Consider the following 21,001-nt stretch of genomic DNA (forward strand, 5'->3'; position numbering starts at 1 on the left):
AAAATAATTTCCTCTGTAGTATTCAGCAGCTAATAAGTAATGGAAGGATTAAGATTTTTTAATAGAAGTAATTTACAAATCTGTTTAACTTTCTGGCACCAGTTGATTTAAAAAAAAAAAAAGTTTTCCACCGGAGTACCCCTTTAATACACTATACATTGTGCCTTTATTAAAGGGGTACTCCGCCCCTAGACATCTTATCCCACCCCACAGAAACAATGGCCGCCACAGAGAACCACTGTGCCTTCATCAAAGATATATATACTGTGCCACCATTATTAAACTGTACACTGTGCCTTCATTAATTATATATATACTGTGCCACCATTATTAAACTGTACACTGTGCCTTTATTAATGATATATATACTGTGCCACCATTATTAAACTGTACACTGTGCCTTTATTAATTATATATATACTGTGCCACCATTATTAGACTGTACACTGTGACTTTATTAATTATATATAATGTGCCTGTTACGCCGAGCGCTCCGGGTCCCCGCTCCTCCCCGGAGCGCTCGCTTCACTCTCCCCGCGGCAGCGCTCCGGTCACGTCCTCTGACCCGGGGCGCTGCGATTCCGCTGCCAGCCGGGATGCGATTCGCGATGCGGGTAGCGCCCGCTCGCGATGCGCACCCTGGCTCCCCTACCTGACTCGCTCTCCGTCTGTTCTGTCCCGGCGCGCGCGGCCCCGCTCCCTAGGGCGCGCGCGCGCCGGGTCTCTGCGATTTAAAGGGCCACTGCGCCGCTGATTGGCGCAGTGGTTCCAATTAGTGTGTTCACCTGTGCACTTCCCTATATCACCTCACTTCCCCTGCACTCCCTTGCCGGATCTTGTTGCCTTAGTGCCAGTGAAAGCGTTCCTTGTGTGTTCTTTGCCTGTGTTTCCAGACCTTCTGCCGTTGCCCCTGACTACGATCCTTGCTGCCTGCCCCGACCTTCTGCTACGTCCGACCTTGCTTTTGCCTACTCCCTTGTACCGCGCCTATCTTCAGCAGCCAGAGAGGTGAGCCGTTGCTAGTGGATACGACCTGGTCACTACCGCCGCAGCAAGACCATCCCGCTTTGCGGCGGGCTCTGGTGAAAACCAGTAGTGGCTTAGAACCGGTCCACTAGCACGGTCCATGCCAATCCCTCTCTGGCACAGAGGATCCACTACCTGCCAGCCGGCATCGTGACAGTAGATCCGGCCATGGATCCCGCTGAAGTTCCTCTGCCAGTTGTCGCTGACCTCACCACGGTGGTCGCCCAGCAGTCACAACAGATAGCGCAACAAGGCCAACAGCTGTCTCAACTGACCATTATGCTACAACAGTTACTACCACAGCTTCAGCAGTCATCTCCTCCGCCAGCTCCTGCACCTCCTCCGCAGCGAGTGGCCGCTCCTGGGATACGCTTATCCTTGCCGGATAAATTTGATGGGGACTCTAAGTTTTGCCGTGGCTTTCTTTCCCAATGTTCCCTGCATCTGGAGATGATGTCGGACCTGTTTCCCACTGAAAGGTCTAAGGTGGCTTTCGTAGTCAGCCTTCTGTCCGGAAAAGCCCTGTCATGGGCCACACCGCTCTGGGACCGCAATGACCCCGTCACTGCCTCTGTACACTCCTTCTTCTCGGAAATCCGAAGTGTCTTTGAGGAACCTGCCCGAGCCTCTTCTGCTGAGACTGCCCTGTTGAACCTGGTCCAGGGTAATTCTTCCGTTGGCGAGTATGCCGTACAATTCCGTACTCTTGCTTCAGAATTGTCCTGGAATAATGAGGCCCTCTGCGCGACCTTCAAAAAAGGCCTATCCAGCAACATTAAAGATGTTCTGGCCGCACGAGAAATTCCTGCTAATCTACATGAACTTATTCACCTAGCCACTCGCATTGACATGCGTTTTTCCGAAAGGCGTCAGGAACTCCGCCAAGATATGGACTCTGTTCGCACGAGGCGTTTCTTCTCCTCGGCTCCTCTCTCCTCTGGTCCCCTGCAATCTGTTCCTGTGCCTCCCGCCGTGGAGGCTATGCAGGTCGACCGGTCTCGTCTGACACCTCAAGAGAGGACACGACGCCGTATGGAGAACCTCTGCCTGTACTGTGCTAGTACCGAACACTTCCTGAGAGATTGTCCTATCCGTCCTCCCCGCCTGGAAAGACGTACGCTGACTCCGCACAAAGGTGAGACAGTCCTTGATGTCTACTCTGCTTCTCCACGTCTTACTGTGCCTGTGCGGATGTCTGCCTCTGCCTTCTCCTTCTCTACAGTGGCCTTCTTGGACTCTGGATCTGCAGGAAATTTTATTTTGGCCTCTCTCGTCAACAGGTTCAACATCCCGGTGACCAGTCTCGCCAGACCCCTCTACATCAATTGTGTAAATAATGAAAGATTGGACTGTACCATACGTTTCCGCACGGAGCCCCTTCTTATGAGCATCGGATCTCATCATGAGAGGATTGAACTTTTGGTCCTCCCCAATTGCACCTCGGAAATTCTCCTTGGACTTCCCTGGCTTCAACTTCATTCCCCTACCCTGGATTGGTCCACTGGGGAGATCAAGAGTTGGGGGTCCTCTTGTTCCAAGAACTGTCTAAAACCGGTTCCCAGTAACCCTTGCCGTAACTCTGTGGTTCCTCCAGTAACCGGTCTCCCTAAGGCCTATATGGACTTCGCGGATGTTTTCTGCAAAAAACAAGCTGAGACTCTACCTCCTCACAGGCCTTATGATTGCCCTATCGACCTCCTCCCGGGCACTACTCCACCCCGGGGCAGAATTTATCCTCTCTCTGCCCCAGAGACTCTTGCCATGTCCGAATACGTCCAGGAGAATCTAAAAAAGGGCTTTATCCGTAAATCCTCCTCTCCTGCCGGAGCCGGATTTTTCTTTGTGTCCAAAAAAGATGGCTCCCTACGTCCTTGCATTGACTACCGCGGTCTTAATAAAATCACGGTTAAGAACCGCTACCCCTTACCCCTCATCTCTGAACTCTTTGATCGCCTCCAAGGTGCCCACATCTTCACTAAATTGGACTTAAGAGGCGCCTATAACCTCATCCGCATCAGAGAGGGGGACGAGTGGAAAACGGCATTTAACACCAGAGATGGACACTTTGAGTATCTGGTCATGCCCTTTGGACTGTGCAACGCCCCTGCCGTCTTCCAAGACTTTGTCAATGAAATTTTTCGTGATCTGTTATACTCCTGTGTTGTTGTATATCTGGACGATATCCTAATTTTTTCTGCCAATCTAGAAGAACACCGCCAGCATGTCCGTATGGTTCTTCAGAGACTTCGTGACAACCAACTCTATGCCAAAATTGAGAAATGTCTGTTTGAATGCCAATCTCTTCCTTTTCTAGGATATTTGGTCTCTGGCCAGGGACTACAGATGGATCCAGACAAACTCTCTGCCGTCTTAGATTGGCCACGCCCCTCCGGACTCCGTGCTATCCAACGCTTTTTGGGGTTCGCCAATTATTACAGGCAATTTATTCCACATTTTTCTACCATTGTGGCTCCTATCGTGGCTTTAACCAAAAAAAATGCTGATCCCAAGTCCTGGCCTCCTCAAGCAGAAGACGCCTTTAAACGACTCAAGTCTGCCTTTTCTTCGGCTCCCGTCCTCTCCAGACCTGACCCTTCCAAACCCTTCCTATTGGAGGTTGATGCCTCCTCAGTGGGAGCTGGAGCTGTTCTTCTACAAAAAAATTCTTCCGGGCATGCTGTCACTTGTGGTTTTTTCTCTAGGACCTTCTCTCCAGCGGAGAGGAACTACTCCATCGGGGATCGAGAGCTTCTAGCCATTAAATTAGCACTTGAGGAATGGAGGCATCTGCTGGAGGGATCAAGTTCTCCTGTTATTATCTACACCGACCACAAGAACCTCTCCTACCTCCAGTCTGCCCAACGGCTGAATCCTCGCCAGGCCCGGTGGTCTCTGTTCTTTGCCCGATTTAATTTTGAGATTCACTTTCGTCCTGCCGATAAGAACATTAGGGCCGATGCTCTCTCTCGTTCCTCGGATGCCTCAGAAGTTGAACTCTCTCCGCAACACATCATTCCACCTGACTGCCTGATCTCCACTTCTCCTGCCTCCATCAGGCAGACTCCTCCAGGAAAGACCTTTGTTTCTCCTCGCCAACGCCTCGGAATCCTCAAATGGGGTCACTCCTCCCATCTCGCAGGTCATGCGGGTATCAAGAAATCTGTGCAACTCATCTCCCGCTTCTATTGGTGGCCGACTCTGGAGACGGATGTTGTGGACTTTGTGCGAGCCTGCACTATCTGTGCCCGGGATAAGACTCCTCGCCAGAAGCCCGCTGGTTTTCTTCATCCTCTGCCTGTCCCCGAACAGCCTTGGTCTCTGATTGGTATGGATTTTATTACTGATTTACCCCCTTCCCGTGGCAACACTGTTATTTGGGTGGTCGTTGATCGATTCTCCAAAATGGCACATTTCATCCCTCTTCCTGGTCTTCCTTCTGCGCCTCAGTTGGCTAAACAATTTTTTGTACACATTTTTCGTCTTCACGGGTTGCCTACGCAGATTGTCTCGGATAGAGGCGTCCAATTCGTGTCTAAATTCTGGAGGGCTCTCTGTAAACAACTCAAGATTAAATTAAATTTTTCTTCTGCATATCATCCCCAGTCCAATGGACAAGTAGAAAGGATTAACCAGATCTTGGGTGATTATTTGCGACATTTTGTTTCCTCCCGCCAGGATGACTGGGCAGATCTCCTCCCATGGGCCGAATTCTCGTATAACTTCAGGGTCTCTGAGTCTTCCTCCAAATCCCCATTTTTCGTGGTGTACGGCCGTCACCCTCTTCCCCCCCTCCCTACTCCCTTGCCCTCTGGTCTGCCCGCTGTGGATGAAATTTCTCGTGACCTTTCCATCATATGGAGAGAGACCCAAAAATCTCTCTTACAGGCTTCATCACGCATGAAGAAGTTCGCGGATAAGAAAAGAAGAGCTCCCCCCGTTTTTTCCCCTGGGGACAAGGTATGGCTCTCCGCTAAATATGTCCGCTTCCGTGTCCCTAGCTACAAGTTGGGACCACGCTATCTTGGTCCTTTCAAAATTTTGTGTCAAATTAATCCTGTCTCTTATAAACTTCTTCTTCCTCCCTCTCTTCGTATCCCTAATGCCTTTCACGTCTCTCTTCTCAAACCACTCATCCTCAACCGTTTTTCTCCCAAATCTGTTCCTCCCACTCCTGTTTCCGGCTCCTCGGACATCTTCTCGGTCAAAGAAATTTTAGCTGCCAAAAAGGTCAGAGGGAAAATTTTTTTTTTAGTGGACTGGGAGGGTTGTGGTCCTGAAGAGAGATCCTGGGAACCTGAGGACAACATCCTAGACAAAAGTCTGCTCCTCAGGTTCTCAGGCTCTAAGAAGAGGGGGAGACCCAAGGGGGGGGGTACTGTTACGCCGAGCGCTCCGGGTCCCCGCTCCTCCCCGGAGCGCTCGCTTCACTCTCCCCGCGGCAGCGCTCCGGTCACGTCCTCTGACCCGGGGCGCTGCGATTCCGCTGCCAGCCGGGATGCGATTCGCGATGCGGGTAGCGCCCGCTCGCGATGCGCACCCCGGCTCCCCTACCTGACTCGCTCTCCGTCTGTTCTGTCCCGGCGCGCGCGGCCCCGCTCCCTAGGGCGCGCGCGCGCCGGGTCTCTGCGATTTAAAGGGCCACTGCGCCGCTGATTGGCGCAGTGGTTCCAATTAGTGTGTTCACCTGTGCACTTCCCTATATCACCTCACTTCCCCTGCACTCCCTTGCCGGATCTTGTTGCCTTAGTGCCAGTGAAAGCGTTCCTTGTGTGTTCTTTGCCTGTGTTTCCAGACCTTCTGCCGTTGCCCCTGACTACGATCCTTGCTGCCTGCCCCGACCTTCTGCTACGTCCGACCTTGCTTTTGCCTACTCCCTTGTACCGCGCCTATCTTCAGCAGCCAGAGAGGTGAGCCGTTGCTAGTGGATACGACCTGGTCACTACCGCCGCAGCAAGACCATCCCGCTTTGCGGCGGGCTCTGGTGAAAACCAGTAGTGGCTTAGAACCGGTCCACTAGCACGGTCCACGCCAATCCCTCTCTGGCACAGAGGATCCACTACCTGCCAGCCGGCATCGTGACAGTGCCACCATTATTAAACTGTACACTGTGCCTTTATTAATGATATATATACTGTGCCACCATTATTAGACTGTACACTGTGCCTTTATTAATGATATATATACTGTGCCACCATTATTAGACTGTACACTGTGACTTTATTAATGATATATAATGTGCCACCATTATTAAACTGTACACTGTGCCTTTATTAATGATATATATACTGTGCCACCATTATTAAACTGTACACTGTGCCTTTATTAATGATATATATACTGTGCCACCATTATTAGACTGTACAATGCGCCTTCATTAATTATATATATACTGTGCCACCATTATTAGACTGTACACTGTGCCTTTATTAATGATATATATATACTGTGCCACCATTATTAGACTGTACAATGTGCCTTCATTAATGATATATATACTGTGCCACCGTTATTAGACTGTACACTGTGCCTTTATTAATGATATATATATACTGTGCCGCCATTATTAAACTGTACACTGTGCCTTTATTAATTATATATAATGTGCCACCATTATTAAACTGTACACTGTGCCTTCATTAATGATATATATACTGTGCCACCATTATTAAACTGTACACTGTGCCTTTATTAATTATATATACTGTGCCACCATTATTAAACTGTACACTGTGCCTTCATTAATGATATATATACTGTGCCACCATTATTAAACTGTACACTGTGCCTTTATTAATCATTTATAATGTGCCACCATTATTAGACTGTACACTGTGCCTTCATTAATGATATATATACTGTGCCACCATTATTAGACTGTACACTGTGCCTTTATTAATGATATATATACTGTGCCGCCATTATTAAACTGTACACTGTGCCTTTATTAATTATATATACACTGTGCCTCCATTATTAGACTGTACACTGCGCCTTTATTAATGATATATATACTGTGCCACCATTATTAAACTGTACACTGTGCCTTTATTAATTATATATACTGTGCCACCATTATTAAACTGTACACTGTGCCTTCATTAATGATATATATACTGTGCCACCATTATTAAACTGTACACTGTGCCTTTATTAATCATATATAATGTGCCACCATTATTAGACTGTACACTGTGCCTTCATTAATGATATATATACTGTGCCACCATTATTAGACTGTACACTGTGCCTTTATTAATGATATATATACTGTGCCGCCATTATTAAACTGTACACTGTGCCTTTATTAATTATATATACACTGTGCCACCATTATTAGACTGTACACTGCGCCTTTATTAATGATATATATACTGTGCCACCATTATTAAACTGTACACTGTGCCTTCATTAATGATATATATATATATACTGTGCCACCATTATTAGACTGTACACTGTGCCTTTAATAATTATATATAATGTGCCACCATTATTAAACTGTACACTGTGCCTTTATTAATGATATACATACTGTGCCACCATTATTAAACTGTACACTGTGCCTTCATTAATGATATATATATATACTGTGCCACCATTATTAAACCATTAATACACTATATACTGTGCCACAATAAAAGAACTATATAATGTGCCACAATTATTGAAATATATACTGTGTCACCATCAATTCCTTATATTCTGTGCTTTCATAAATTTACCATATACTGTGCATTTATTATTCCCTATATACTGTGTCTCCATTAAAGGAGAACTCCGGAATAGGAAAATTGTCTCGCATACTGCCGGCAGTAAAAAAATCAACAGGTACATACCTTCCTTCGCTCCCCCGGTGCTTCCGGGAACCGGCTCCTGGTTGCCGGTGGTCGGCGAGTCATACTGCACCGGCCGGCGATATCCCGACTCGGCTGGAGATAGGCTGAGCGGCAGTGTGACGTTTTCGGCCCCAGCAGCAGGTGCCGGTGTAGTGAAGAATTGTGTGTCTTGAGGCGTTCTCACACTGCCGCTCAGCCTATCGCCGGCCGAGTTGGGACTTCAGTATGACTCGCCGACCACCGGCAACCAGGAAGAGGATCGCGGCGGAGGCCGGAGACGGTTACCGGAGGCGCCAGGGGACTGAGGGAAGGTATGTACCTGTTTATTTTTTTACTGCCGGCAGTATGGATGATAATTTATCCATTCCTTTAATTCCTTACATATATATACCCATATATACACAGGCACATACATAGAAGCACGTATACAGAAAGGCACATACAGTACATAGGTCATATACACATATACAGACACTTTGACACATACACATATATAGACATACAGTGGGTGAGCAAAAATCCCAGAACCACACGGGGGCACCTAGTGAATGACCTGCAGAGAGCTGGAACCAAAGTAATGCTTGGGTTCACCTTACGTTTGTAGAGTATAGGAACTGGATATGGCTGGGATACGGGAGAACCGTATACGGGGCAAAAATCAGCCCACCAGAGTCAGCGTTTGACTCCGGTCGGTTAATTGAAATGCATTACATAGGGGCCGGGTCCAGCTGGGATACGGGAGTGCCTGGTTTTTCACTCCCCCCAGCCGTATCCGGTTCTCGTACACTACAAACATAGTGTGAACCGGCCCTAACAAAGGCTACCATCAGTAGCACACTATGCTGCCAATGATTCAAATCATGCAGTGCCAGACGTGTGTCCCCCTGCTTAAGCCAGTACATGTCCTGGCCCATCTGAAGTTTGCTAAAGAGCATTTGGATGATCCAGAAGATGATAGGGAGAATGTCACATGGTCAGGTTAAACCGAAGAAGAACTTTTTGGTAAAAACTCAACTCGTGTTTGGAGGAGAAAGAATGCTGAGTTGCATCCAAAGAACACCATACCTACTGTGAAGCATGGGGGTGGAAACATCATGTTTTGGGGCTGTTTTTCTGCTAAGGGACCAGGATAACTGATCCGTGTAAAGGAATGAATGGGGCCATGTATCGTGAGATTTTGAGTGAAAACCTCCTTCCATCAGCAAGGGCAATGAAGATGAAACATGGCTGGATCTTTCAGCATGACAATGATCCCAAACACACTGCCCGGGAAACGAAGGAGTGGCTTCGTAAGAAGCATTTCAAGGTCCTGGAGTGGCCTAGCCAGTCTCCTGATCTCAACCCCATAGAAAACCTTTGGAGGGAGTTGAAAGTCCGTGTTACCCAGCGACATCCCCAAAACATCACTGCTCTAGAGGAAATCTGCAAGGAAGGAATGGGCCAAAATACCAGCAACAGTGTGTGAAAACCTTGTGAAGACTTACAGAAAATGTTTGACCTCTGTCATTGCCAACAAAGGGTATATAAAAAACCCACAGCGACAAACTCGCTTTTGCACTATAAAAGTTTTCACCCAGGTCATGTTTCTAGATCCCTGCCATATGGGCAATTTTTGCGGCTACGCCGTAACAATTCTGCATGTACCTCTTTCCTGCATCAATCACAGGATTTGATGCAAAGACTACGAGAGAGAGGTTATGAGGAAAGGATTATTCAGGATGCCTTTCTAAAAGCCAAATCAAAAAACAGAAAATAATTATTGTTCAATGGAAGAAACGGCAAGAAGGGCAAGATGACCCGTGCGTTTTTTTCCTTTGAACATAGTCCCCTATCAGACACCATACGTCAGGCGATAAGGAAAAATTGGCACATCATTCAAGCAGATACAGACCTCAAGGACGTGTCCATGGAGCCCCCAGTTGTGGCGTTCCGGAGGTCACGTAACCTACGAGATGAACTAGTTAGAAGCCGCCTCCCTAAAACAGACAGTAACTGGATACAACAGAGCCTCCCAAAAGGAAACTTTAAATGTAAGCATTGTTCTTTTTGTAACCAATTTGTAGATACTGCTAGTATTCAGCTGGGCAGTGTGAATCATAAGGTAAATTATTTTATTACCTGTAGATCGGATTACGTTGTATATGCAGTAATGTGTCCATGTCATCTATTTTATATTGAAAAAACAATCCGCCCTCTGTTTCTCAGGTTCCGCGAACACATAAATTCTATCAGAACTGGAAAAGGATGCCCACGTCTGATCTCTCATATTAAAGACATACCGTATTTTTCGTCCTATAGGACGCACCGGCGTATAAGACGCACCCAATTTTTAGGGGCAAAATAAAAAAAAATAAAGATTTTGAACCCAATAGTGGTCTTCAACCTGCGGACCTCCAGATGTTGCAAAACTACAACTCCCAGCATGCCCGGACAGCCGTTGGCTGTCCGGGCATGCTGGGAGTTGTAGTTTTGCAACATCTGGAGGTCCGCAGATTGAAGACCACTGGAGGAGGAGGTAATACTCACGTGTCCCCGCCGCTCCGGACCCATCACCGCAGCCCTGGATGTCGCTCCATCGCTGTCGCCGTGTCCCCGTCGCTCTGGAACGTCTCTGCTGCCGGCCGGGTATCCTCGCTCTCCGTCGCCGCCATCACGTCGTTACGCACGCCGACGCACGTACGCGACGACGTGATGACGAAGAAGGAGAGCGCCGGCCATACAGGGGATCCCTGAACAGAGAAGACACCGAGGAGGCAGGTAAGGTCCCTCCCGGTGTCCTGTAAGCACTAACCCGGCTATTCAGTCGGGCTGTTTGGGACCGCCGCGGTGAAATCGCGGCGGTCCCGAACAGCCCGACTGAACGGCCGGTTTAGTGTCACTTTCCCTTCAGACGCGGCGGTCAGCTTTGATCGCTGCGTCTGAAGTGTTAATACAGGGCATCACCGCGATCGGTGATGTCCTGTATTAGCTGCGGGTCCCGGCCGTTGATGGTCGCAGGGACCGCCGCGATAGGGGTGTATTCGCCGTATAAGACGCACCGACTTTTTCCCCCCAGTTTTTTATACGGCGAAAAATACGGTACATCAAGGCAATAGTAATGTCTTAAAGTTTCTAGGATTGCAGAGAGTTTTGTTTGCAGAGGGGGGTATGGATCGGCACACTAAGCTTTTACAAGCTGAGGCTAGGTGGATCATTCCAACCGGAGCCACTGGGGTTCTTGGTTTGAATGACCGCAATGATCTCTCTTCTTTTTTGTAACAATATATTTGGTTTTGGGGGATTTCTTATGTTTTTATATGTTTTGCTACACTTTCGTTACAGTTTTTCTACACTTTTATATGTATTTTCTATGTTGTACTTTGTATTGCTCAGTGATTGGTTCCGGGGAGGATATAAACGGGGATCCGTCTCCTCCCTCTATGCCTTGACAAAGCATCATCTGACGCGAAACTAAGCGCTGGTCGGCGTTCTGTTGTGTCCTGCTATGCGGCAATAAAGCTCCTTTTATCGCATCGATAACACCAAGTGCCGTGGAATCCTTTCTTTACTGGATTAAAGGGTATATAAAAAAGTATTGAGATAAACTTTTGTTATTGACCAAATACTTAGTTTCCACCATAATTTGCAAATAAATTCTTTAAAGGGGTTCTCCGGTGCTTACACATCTTATCCCCTATCCAAAGGATAGGGGATAAGATGCCTGATCGCGGGAGTCCCGCCGCTGGGGACCTCCGGGATCTTGCATGCGGCACCCTTGTTTGTAATCAGTCCCAGGAGCGTGTTCGCTCCGGGTCTGATTACGGACGAGCACCGGGCCGGCGGCGTGTGACGTCACGCCTCTGTCCCGTGTGACATCACGCTCCGCCCTTCAATGCAAGTCTATGGGAGGGGGCATGACGTCACACGGGGGCGGAGGCGTGACGTCACACGCCGCCGTCCTTGTGGTCGTCGGTAACCAGACCCGGAGCGAACACGCTCCAGGGACTGATTACAAACGGGGTGCCGCATGCAAGATCCCGGGGGTCCCCAGCGGTGGGACCCCCGCGATCAGGCATCTTATCCCCGATCCTTTGGATAGGGGATAAGATGTGTAAGCACCGGAGAAACCCTTTAAAAATCAGACAATGTGATTTTTTGGATTTTTTTTCTCATTATGTCTCTCATAGTTCAGGTATACCTATGAGGAAAATTACAGGCCTCTCTCATCTTTTTTTTAAGTGGGAGAACTTGCACAATTGGTGGCCGACTAAATACTTTTCTGCCCTACTGTATATACACAAACACATATATACACCAAGAAATATATACAAGCAGATATATCCAACAGGCTTATACAAACAGGTACACACACATATAGACAAAGCATACAGACACACTGACATACATTCACTATACATAAATACTTACAGTAAGGCCCCATACCTCCCCTCACAGGCTGGAGTTTCGGCTGGGACAGACTGTGGGCGGAGCTTCTCTCTTCTTTCTCTGCTCCTGTCTCCTCTGTGTGGAGAAGAGTAGAAAAATTGCAGATAATGACAAGGTAAGTGGCGCTCCTTTCCTGCTGGGAGGGAACATCACTCTTCATTAAATGCATATACAAATCCAAAGCAACTAACGCTCTGCAGACTCCTTTTGTAAGGGCATTAAAGGGGTACTCCGGCGCTTAGACATCTTATCCCCTATCCAAAGGATAGGGGATAAGATGCCTGATCACGGGGGTCCCGCCGCTGGGGACCCCCGTGATCTTGCACGCCGCACCCCGTTAAAATCAGTCCCTGTGTGCTGTCACGCTCCGCCCTCCATTAAAATCAGTCACGGCTCCGCCCCCGTGTGCTGTCACGCCCCATCCCATAGGCTTGCATTGAGGGGGTGGAGCGTGACATCACACAGGGGCGGAGCCGTGACTCCGGCTCAGTGATCGACAGTAATCAGACCCGGAGAGAATACGCTCCGGGGACTTATTTTAACGGGGTGCGGCGTGCAAGATCACGGGGGTCCCCAGCGGCGGGACCCCCACGATCAGGCAGCTTATCCCCTATCCTTTGGATAGGGGATAAGATGTTTAAGCGCCGGAGTACACCTTTAAGGGGGCAGAAGGGCAGGGGCTTAAAGGAGTAGTCCAGTGGTGACCCAGTGGTGAACAACTTATCCCCTATCCTAAGGATAGGGGATAAGTTGCAGATTGCGGGGGGTCCGACCGCTGGGGCCCCCTGCGATCTCCTGTACGGAGCCCCGACAGCCCACGGGGAGGGGGCGTGTCGACCTCCGCACGAAGCGGCGGCCAACACGCCCCCTCAATACAACTCTATTGCAGAGCCGAAGCGCTGCCTTCGGCAATCTCCGGCTCTGCCATAGAGATGTATTGAGGGGGCGTGTTGGCCGCCGCTTCGTGCGGAGGTCGACACCCGCTATCTGTCCGGAGAGCCTGGCCCCCGTACAGATAGATCGCAGGGGGCCCCAGTGGTCGGACCCCCCGCGATCTCAAACTTATCCCCTATCCTTAGGATAGGGGATAAGTTTTTCACCACTGGACTACCCCTTTAAGCCCCCTTTTGAGCCTATGTGTGCACGTCCCTGCCTCTAAGCGCTTTCTCTGACCATGCCTACCTTGTCACAGGAGGGGAGGTAAATACTCCCCCATTCCTGAAGTGTCAAGGTGTGGGTGTTACACAACCATACCAGACAGATGAAGTTAAAAACAGGTTATAGGTAAAAACAAACAATTTATATAACAACGGATTCATTTTACCTTCATGCAACAATATAAACAAATAAAAATTTAAGTAGGAATTTAGTTACGTATAAATACGCGAACACGATCAAGTCGATCATTATAACCTAAGGCACCTTGAGCGTTAGTCTTCAAAATCCACTTAGCCTGGCGCTGCAGAAACGCTCTCCGTCTATCTACGCCAACAGAATGCTTAACTCTTTCTATCCCAAAGAACTTCACACTGTTGTGTTCTTTCTGGATGGGGCCAATTAAACGCATGTTCTCTAAAACTAATGTTTAATACCCTAATTGTATTTCCTATATAGAATCTCTGACAAGTACATACAATGGCATATATGACGTCATTTGATCTGCCGCACATCACATCTCTAAAGGTTATTTTTTAATCGCTCAGGTTGGCATTTTTATCCATAGCAAAGTACTTGCGCCAATTACAAGTGCCGCATTTGTGATTTCCTGGGGACAGGGACCTATTAAGCCAATTTTCAGTGCGATCCTCTGTTTTTACTTTGCTCTGTACTAATATGTTCTTCACATTTTACATTTTTTTAAGGCAATTATTGGATTATCTTTGGTGTAATGAACAAGATCAGCTTCATTCTGAATACAAAAAAAAACGTATTATTAATACATTTTTTTATTTCACTGGCCATGGGACTGTATTGAAAAGAAAAAGAGAATCGGGCAGATCATTATTTGCGCTGAATCTTCAGTCATATTGCTTCTGTTTAGAAATACTGCAGATTTTTTTTTCTCCATTTTAGCAAATCAACCCGATTCTGTTTAGTGTCAGGCATCATTGCTTTCTCCAGAATGGGTAAGGGATAACCCCTCTTTAGTAGTGTTGCTCGCGAATATTCGCAATGCAAATTTTATTCGTGAATATCGGGTATTCGCGAATATTCGCCAATATAGCACTATATATTCGTAATTACGAATATTCGTTTTTTTTTTTTTTTCACAGTACACATCACAGTGATCATCCCTCTCTGCTTCCAGCTTGTGTGGTGTAAAGAAGGCTCTAATACTACTGTGTGAGACTGGCGTGTGAATTTTCGCATATGCTAATTTTTGCATCCGCAAATTTTCGCATATGCAAAAATTAAACGTGAATATTACGAATATGCGAATTTGGCGAATATATGACGAATATTCGTCCATATATTCGCGAAATATCGCGAATTCGAATATGGCCTATGCCGCTCAACACTACTCTTTAGCAGCCTTTTTTTTAAATCATAGACTTCTCTTGATAGTCTGGTTCCCTGCTAATAATGAGCTTTAACCTTAAAAATTGCCCATACAGAACTGCCGATTTGACATGATCTGGGTGATAGCTTTGGTAATGTAATAGTGAATTTCAAGCTGTACATCTTATCCCCTATCCAAAGGACAAGTGTCTGATTGCTGGGGTCCTGCTGCTGGGGCCCCCCGTGATCTCCAGCAGCATCCGGCGTTCTATCCAAACACCGGATTTCTGTGGCAGTGGTTGTGACATCACAGCTACACCCCTTTGTGACATCACACCCCCACCTTTCATGTCATTGGGAGGAGGCGTGTCTGCCAACACGCTTCCTCCCCTCCTCCCATAGACATGAATGGAGGGGGCGTGGTCATGACATCACAAGTGGCGTGGTCATGACGTCACAATCACGGCCTCCGGCTCTGAGCGTTCTGAACAAAATAGTTGAATGAAGGAACAGGTGTGCTGAGCACCGCCGGTATTATGGATCCAATATATCCCATTATATATACCGCTGCTGGTAGCAAAACCGTGCACTACTGCTGGCTCAAGCATGCGGTGGTGCTATCCATAAAGCACAAAATGCAGCAAAATTATATCCAAAGGGATTAAAGATTTACTCACCACATCTTGTAGTAAAGCTTGATTTATTACTGTGGGTAACACAAAATCCTCGCAGCCGGTGACGGGAGTGGGTGCAGAACGCTGCAGATGTCTGAAGGTGTGACAGCTGTTTCACCCGCGCATGCGGGCTTTGTCAGACCACCACAAAATGTTCAGAATGCCGGCGCACCGGAGTACCCCTTTAAATGGAGAGACAAAAAAAAAAAGGAAAAAATGGGGCACCTTGCACCTTTAAAGTTGTGGTGTCAGCGGGGTGCAATGCAGGGCAGATGTTGTAACCCTGGGGGCAGATGTTATTAACCCCATCTTATCGTGACGCCAGGGTGGGGTTTAGCCTTAACCACTCGAAGGTATACCGCTGGTCCTGGGCTAGGCACGGGGGCAATGAAGACATCAACTCTACAAACATAGTGTGACAGGTGACACGGTCTATGCAGTACAGCCAATATCGCAAGGAGGGGACCAGTGACACAGGGGGACCTCGCAGGCTTGCTGGGACTTGCAGTACGTAGAAACACTTTAGTGCAGGCCATAGTGACTATATAGAAGACTTGACTTGACTGACTTGACAATTGACATGAAGATGACTTTGAGACGTCTTGACTGAACTGGACCTCAGGAACAAGACCTAAGAGCTCCAAGAGAGAGATCACAGCCCCTCTCCTGGTTTTTATAGGGGAGCTTAGCAAGGATCCCATAGGTCACTTGGGGGGTCACCAGGTCACTAGTGCCTCCCGAGTAACAAGCACATGGTATAATATTTAAAGCAACAGTATGCTAGTAATACAAACATATATACAATAGGGGTTACACTGTAGGGGGGCCCTGGGGACATGGAGTGACTCTGCCTGACAGGGCAGGAGAAATGTACGGGGACACACCATCTTGTACTGGGCCACCACAAACACATTGTGTGAACACAGTCTCAATGGAAGTGTTTAATATATATCCTGATCCTATAGAGACAGCATTAGCAGTATACAGACAGCGGTGGGAGGGGTCTGGAAGTTAGCATAAGGGATCTAATAGGGGATGATCTCATCCTGTACTTGGCAGGAAGTCAGCTGACGCAGGACTGAACACTTCCTCTGACACATTAGGCACTGTGATTTTCTGTGGGTCAGACGGGTGATCACACGACCCAGTTACAGAAATGAAATGCATGGATGCCACTGTGCTGGAATGAAATAGATGGCTTTGTAGGACTAGTGATGGTGTGTGTGCTTTTTAATACATGCTTATATTCATTACAGGGCAATGAAAAGACATAGCAATTGCAATTTGGGCAGGACCTAAGGGGGCCCATCTCCTCTCAGGGGCCAGTGAGTGGTTACTGGGGGCAGTAAGTGGTTACTGTGGTCAGAGGCTAAAATAGTTAAAATCTTGTCCTGATGGAGGGTACGCTTATTCCCAGCTATACTGTGGGACCTCATGACTCACATCTGTATGGTCACTGACTAACACATCTGTATGGTCACTGACTAACACATCTGTATGGTCACTGACTAACACATATGTATGGCCACTAACACATCTGTATGGTCACTGACTAACACATCTGTATGGTCACTGACTAACACATCTGTATGGTCACTGACTAACAGATCTGTATGGTCACTGACTAACACATCTGTATGGTCACTGACTAACACATCTGTATGGTCACTGACTAATGTGGTGTCCCAGTACAGGTACATTGTGTCAAGGTATCGTAGGCCCTGTCAGATTGAGACCTCCAGTGTCCTGGGGGCTCCCCTGCAGGGACTCAACCATTTCTAATGTGTATTTGCACTGTTATAACTTAACAATCAGTTATTAGGTGTCTATAGCTTTAAGTATGTTACCTAGCAACCTCATGCTTAGTCCGGGTATGTGAGAGTGGAGGACTGAGGGCTAGACTAAACTTTTGTGTAAGGTGTTATATTATGTTATTACTTGTATGTAACTTTATTGTAAATCCTAAAGGGGATACAGACAACTCTATGATCCACAGCTGCCTGGCCAATGGGCTTTAGTTTAGCCTTCCCTTATAAGGGGTGGCATTTCCTGTGTAGAGGAGTTCTGGAGTGGAGTAGGAGTAGGTGTGGAGGAGGAGAGGAGTAAAGCAATTCATTCAGTTCAGAGTACAGAGTGGAGTTCAGAGTGAAGAATCCGCAGAGGAGTGAGAGCAAAGATGAGAGGGAGATAAGAAAAGCATGAAGTAACCCCAACTAATAGCAAGCCTTTACTTCAGCCTTGATCAGAGAATTCCTAAAGGACAATTCATTATCTTCTGGCGAAAAGCCACAAATCTACCGACACTTCAGTAAGTGACTTTAATCTCAAGCCTAATATAGCGCAGAGCTAAAACTCCTAGTCCGGCCGTAAGAGCCAAGCATATATGCAATATCAAGTCCAGGCACTGCAAGCTGTGTGGTCCTCTAGAGACTGTCTGTTAACCCTTTGGGAGACTTTGGTTGAGCGCTGTGGAGATGGTACCACATATCTTCAAGTTAGTAAAGCCTCCGTTAAACTGCAACCTAGTGTGGAGTCAATTCTTTCCTTGCTAGCCTGTGGGGAGACGGAGTTCCCCGGATCTGTATTACCCCGGGAGATACCAAGACTACAGTGACGTCACGTAACATTAAGGGTTAATACCATCCGACCCTGGGTTCATAACCCCCCCAAGAACCAAGTAGCTAACCCCAGCGTAGCGGTGGCTGCGGACCTCACCCGTGGCCACCACACTAACACATCTGTATAGTCACTGACTAACACATCTGTATGGTCACTGACTAACACATCTGTATGGCCACTGACTAACACATCTGTATGGCCACTGACTAACACATCTGTATGGTCACTGACTAACACATCTGTATGGTCACTGACTAACACATCTGTATGGTCACTGACTAACACATCTGTATGGCCACTGACTAACACATATGTATGGCCACTGACTAACACATCTGTATGGCCACTGACTAACACATCTGTATGGCCACTAACACATCTGTATGGCCACTGACTAACATATATGTATGGCCACTGACTAACACATCTGTATGGCCACTGACTAACATATATGTATGGCCACTGACTAACACATTTGTATGGCCACTGACTAACACATCTGTATGGTCACTGACTAACATATATGTATGGTCACTGACTAACACATCTGTATGGTCACTGACTAACATATATGTATGGTCACTGACTAACACATCTGTATGGTCACTGACTAACATAAATGTATGGCCACCTTTATTCCTACAGATGATTAAATATTGTCTTCAATGAAATATTCAGTGGCACAACAAATGAAAACATGAATAATTGACATATAAAAAAATAAGTTCTATCTACTAAGTTGTTGTTTTTTCTGCTGAAATCACAATTAAAGCTGTTAAACAAATGACCCCCGATACTGGAGGTGCGATTGCTTTCGGCGCTGCTAAGCCCTGAGCTTTATAACGTTCTTATCACATCTAATGAACAGGCAGGTTAGGAGTCACCAGCAGACTTCATCTTAATAGCAGGAAACCTTCCACATAAGCTAATCCTTATCATATCGCTAATAATACAGGCAATACAGCGTGAATACTGACCGTCACATAAGAGGCGTCAAGAGTATAAGCAGAATATTATTTAGAACGGATCAATAGATTTTGTCCTTGCCTCCATTCAGGTTTTTCACTACTGAACATGAGGTCCTACGAGTAGTCTTAAACTTTGTGTATTGGTCCCTCAGGAGACAACAATAAGTGACCATCCTTAGGATAAGCCATCAGTTTCAGGGCAGTAGGGTTCCGACATCCAGCACCCTAGACGATCAGCTGTTTGCCAGATCTACATTGCCCCTTTATACAGTGAAGCAGTTCAGGAAGCAAACAGCACCATACATTGTGTAGTGGCCGGGCTGGGTTACTGCAGCTTCGCTTTCATTCACTTCAGTGGAGAGCTGTAGTAACCCAGGATGGCCAATACAGTGTATGCACAGCTCTGGCAAACAGTTAATCCTCAGGAATGCTGGGTATTTCCACAATCTGATATTGATGGCCCATTCTGAGGATAGGTCATCGATATATTTTGCCCGAAAACCTCTTTAAAGAGGACCTTTTGCCAAGTCAAAAAAGGCGTTTGTATTATCGTTAAATACCTTAGGGTGTCCTGATCACGCACCTTTTTACACTTTCTTGATATGTCTTCCTGTTCCGGAGATACAGGTGATGGGTGGGATTATATAATCAGGGGGTGTGTATTAGGCATACACACCCTCAATGTAAAATAGTCACAACCCCTGTATAATCCCGCCCATCATGCTTTATTAAATTAAGTTCACGCCCATCTGACTGATTACTAGAATTTTCATGCAAATTATAAACCCTCATATCTCGGGAATGAGAGGACCTATCAAAAAACTGTACAAGGTGTGAGGTCAGGGCAGTATCATGATAATCTCATTAATGATATTTGATGGCGGTGGGGGGGGGGGGGGTCGGCCACAGGTCCTCCCTCCAACTACAATCCCCAGGATCCCTTGTTTCTAAGTGAAAGGTAACTTATATCCCTCTCACACAACATCAGCCACCCCACCCATTGCAGCACAGCTAGCCTCCTTTTCATGCCTGCTGTGCTTGAAACTACAATTCCTGCAGCCTTGTGGAGAATCATCTCCCTCCAACCCAATTGAAGAACAGACACACTCCCTTTTAAAGGGGTACTCCAGCGCTAAGACATCTTATCCCCTATCCAAAGTATAGGGGATAAGATGTCTGATCACGGGGGTCCGGCCGCTGGGGACCCCCGTGATCTTGCAGGCAGCACCCCGTTAGAATCAGTCTGTTACAGACTGTCACGCCCCCTCACATAGGCTTTGCATTCAGGGGGCAGAGTGTGACGTCATATGGGGCAGGGCCGTGACGTCACAATGCTCCGGCCCCCGTGATCGCCAGTAATCAGACCCGAAGCAAACGTGCTCCGGGGACTGATTCTAACGGGGAGCTGCGTGCAAAATCACGGGGGTCCCCAGCGGCGGGACCCCCGTGATCAGGCATCTTATCCCCTATCCTTTGGATAGGGGATAAGATGTCTTAGCGCCAGAGTACCCATTTAAACAACTGACTAATGATGTAATGTCTCGGGCCGCATTGAAAACTGGGGAAAGCGTGAGACAACACTTATTTTGTATGCTGCTATAAATGAACACTGGGGCAAAGATCACATAAGAATGCAAGACCAGCCATCAAACACAGGTACAGACACTATATTATGCACTACACCAACTTTACAGGTCCTGTAGCTCAGTCAAATACAAAAATCTTGGAATACTCATTTAACCTCTTAAGGACACAGGACGTATGGGTACGTCCTGGGTCCCGGTCCGGCGATATAATGCGGGGTCACACGGTGATCCCGCATCATATCGCGGCGGGCCTGGCGTCATAGTGAAGCCGGGACCCGCCTCTAATAGCGCGCGGCACTGATTGCTGTGCCGCGCGCTATTAACCCTTTAGCCGCGTGCTGAAAGCTGAGCCGCGCGGCTAAAAATGA

At 47.3% G+C, this 21,001-nt stretch overlaps 1 protein-coding gene and 1 long non-coding RNA gene across 5 annotated transcripts in view; one reads left to right on the forward strand and one right to left on the reverse strand.

The window, feature by feature from the left end:
• LOC130296715 (glucagon-1-like) overlaps window positions 1–21,001 on the forward strand; it is a 111,147-nt gene that overhangs the window by 74,981 nt on the left and 15,165 nt on the right. Inside the window, exon 1 of one of the 4 annotated variants that reach the window (XM_056548561.1) lies at window positions 9,839–9,892. The exons of the other annotated variants lie outside the window; for them this stretch is intronic. The gene's annotated coding sequence lies outside the window, so the exon portion shown is untranslated. Of the gene's footprint in view, window positions 1–9,838; window positions 9,893–21,001 lie in introns of those variants that run through there. 4 annotated transcript variants of the gene reach the window in all.
• LOC130296716 (uncharacterized) overlaps window positions 1–21,001 on the reverse strand; it is a 33,668-nt gene that overhangs the window by 3,480 nt on the left and 9,187 nt on the right. Inside the window, exons 2-3 of the long non-coding RNA XR_008849262.1 lie at window positions 15,464–15,642; window positions 12,270–12,362 (exon numbers count right to left, since the gene is read on the reverse strand). This is a non-coding gene — a long non-coding RNA (uncharacterized LOC130296716). The remainder of the gene's footprint in view (window positions 1–12,269; window positions 12,363–15,463; window positions 15,643–21,001) is intronic.

This window comes from Hyla sarda, chromosome 12, assembly GCF_029499605.1.
Source record: "Hyla sarda isolate aHylSar1 chromosome 12, aHylSar1.hap1, whole genome shotgun sequence".
NCBI lineage: Eukaryota > Metazoa > Chordata > Amphibia > Anura > Hylidae > Hyla > Hyla sarda.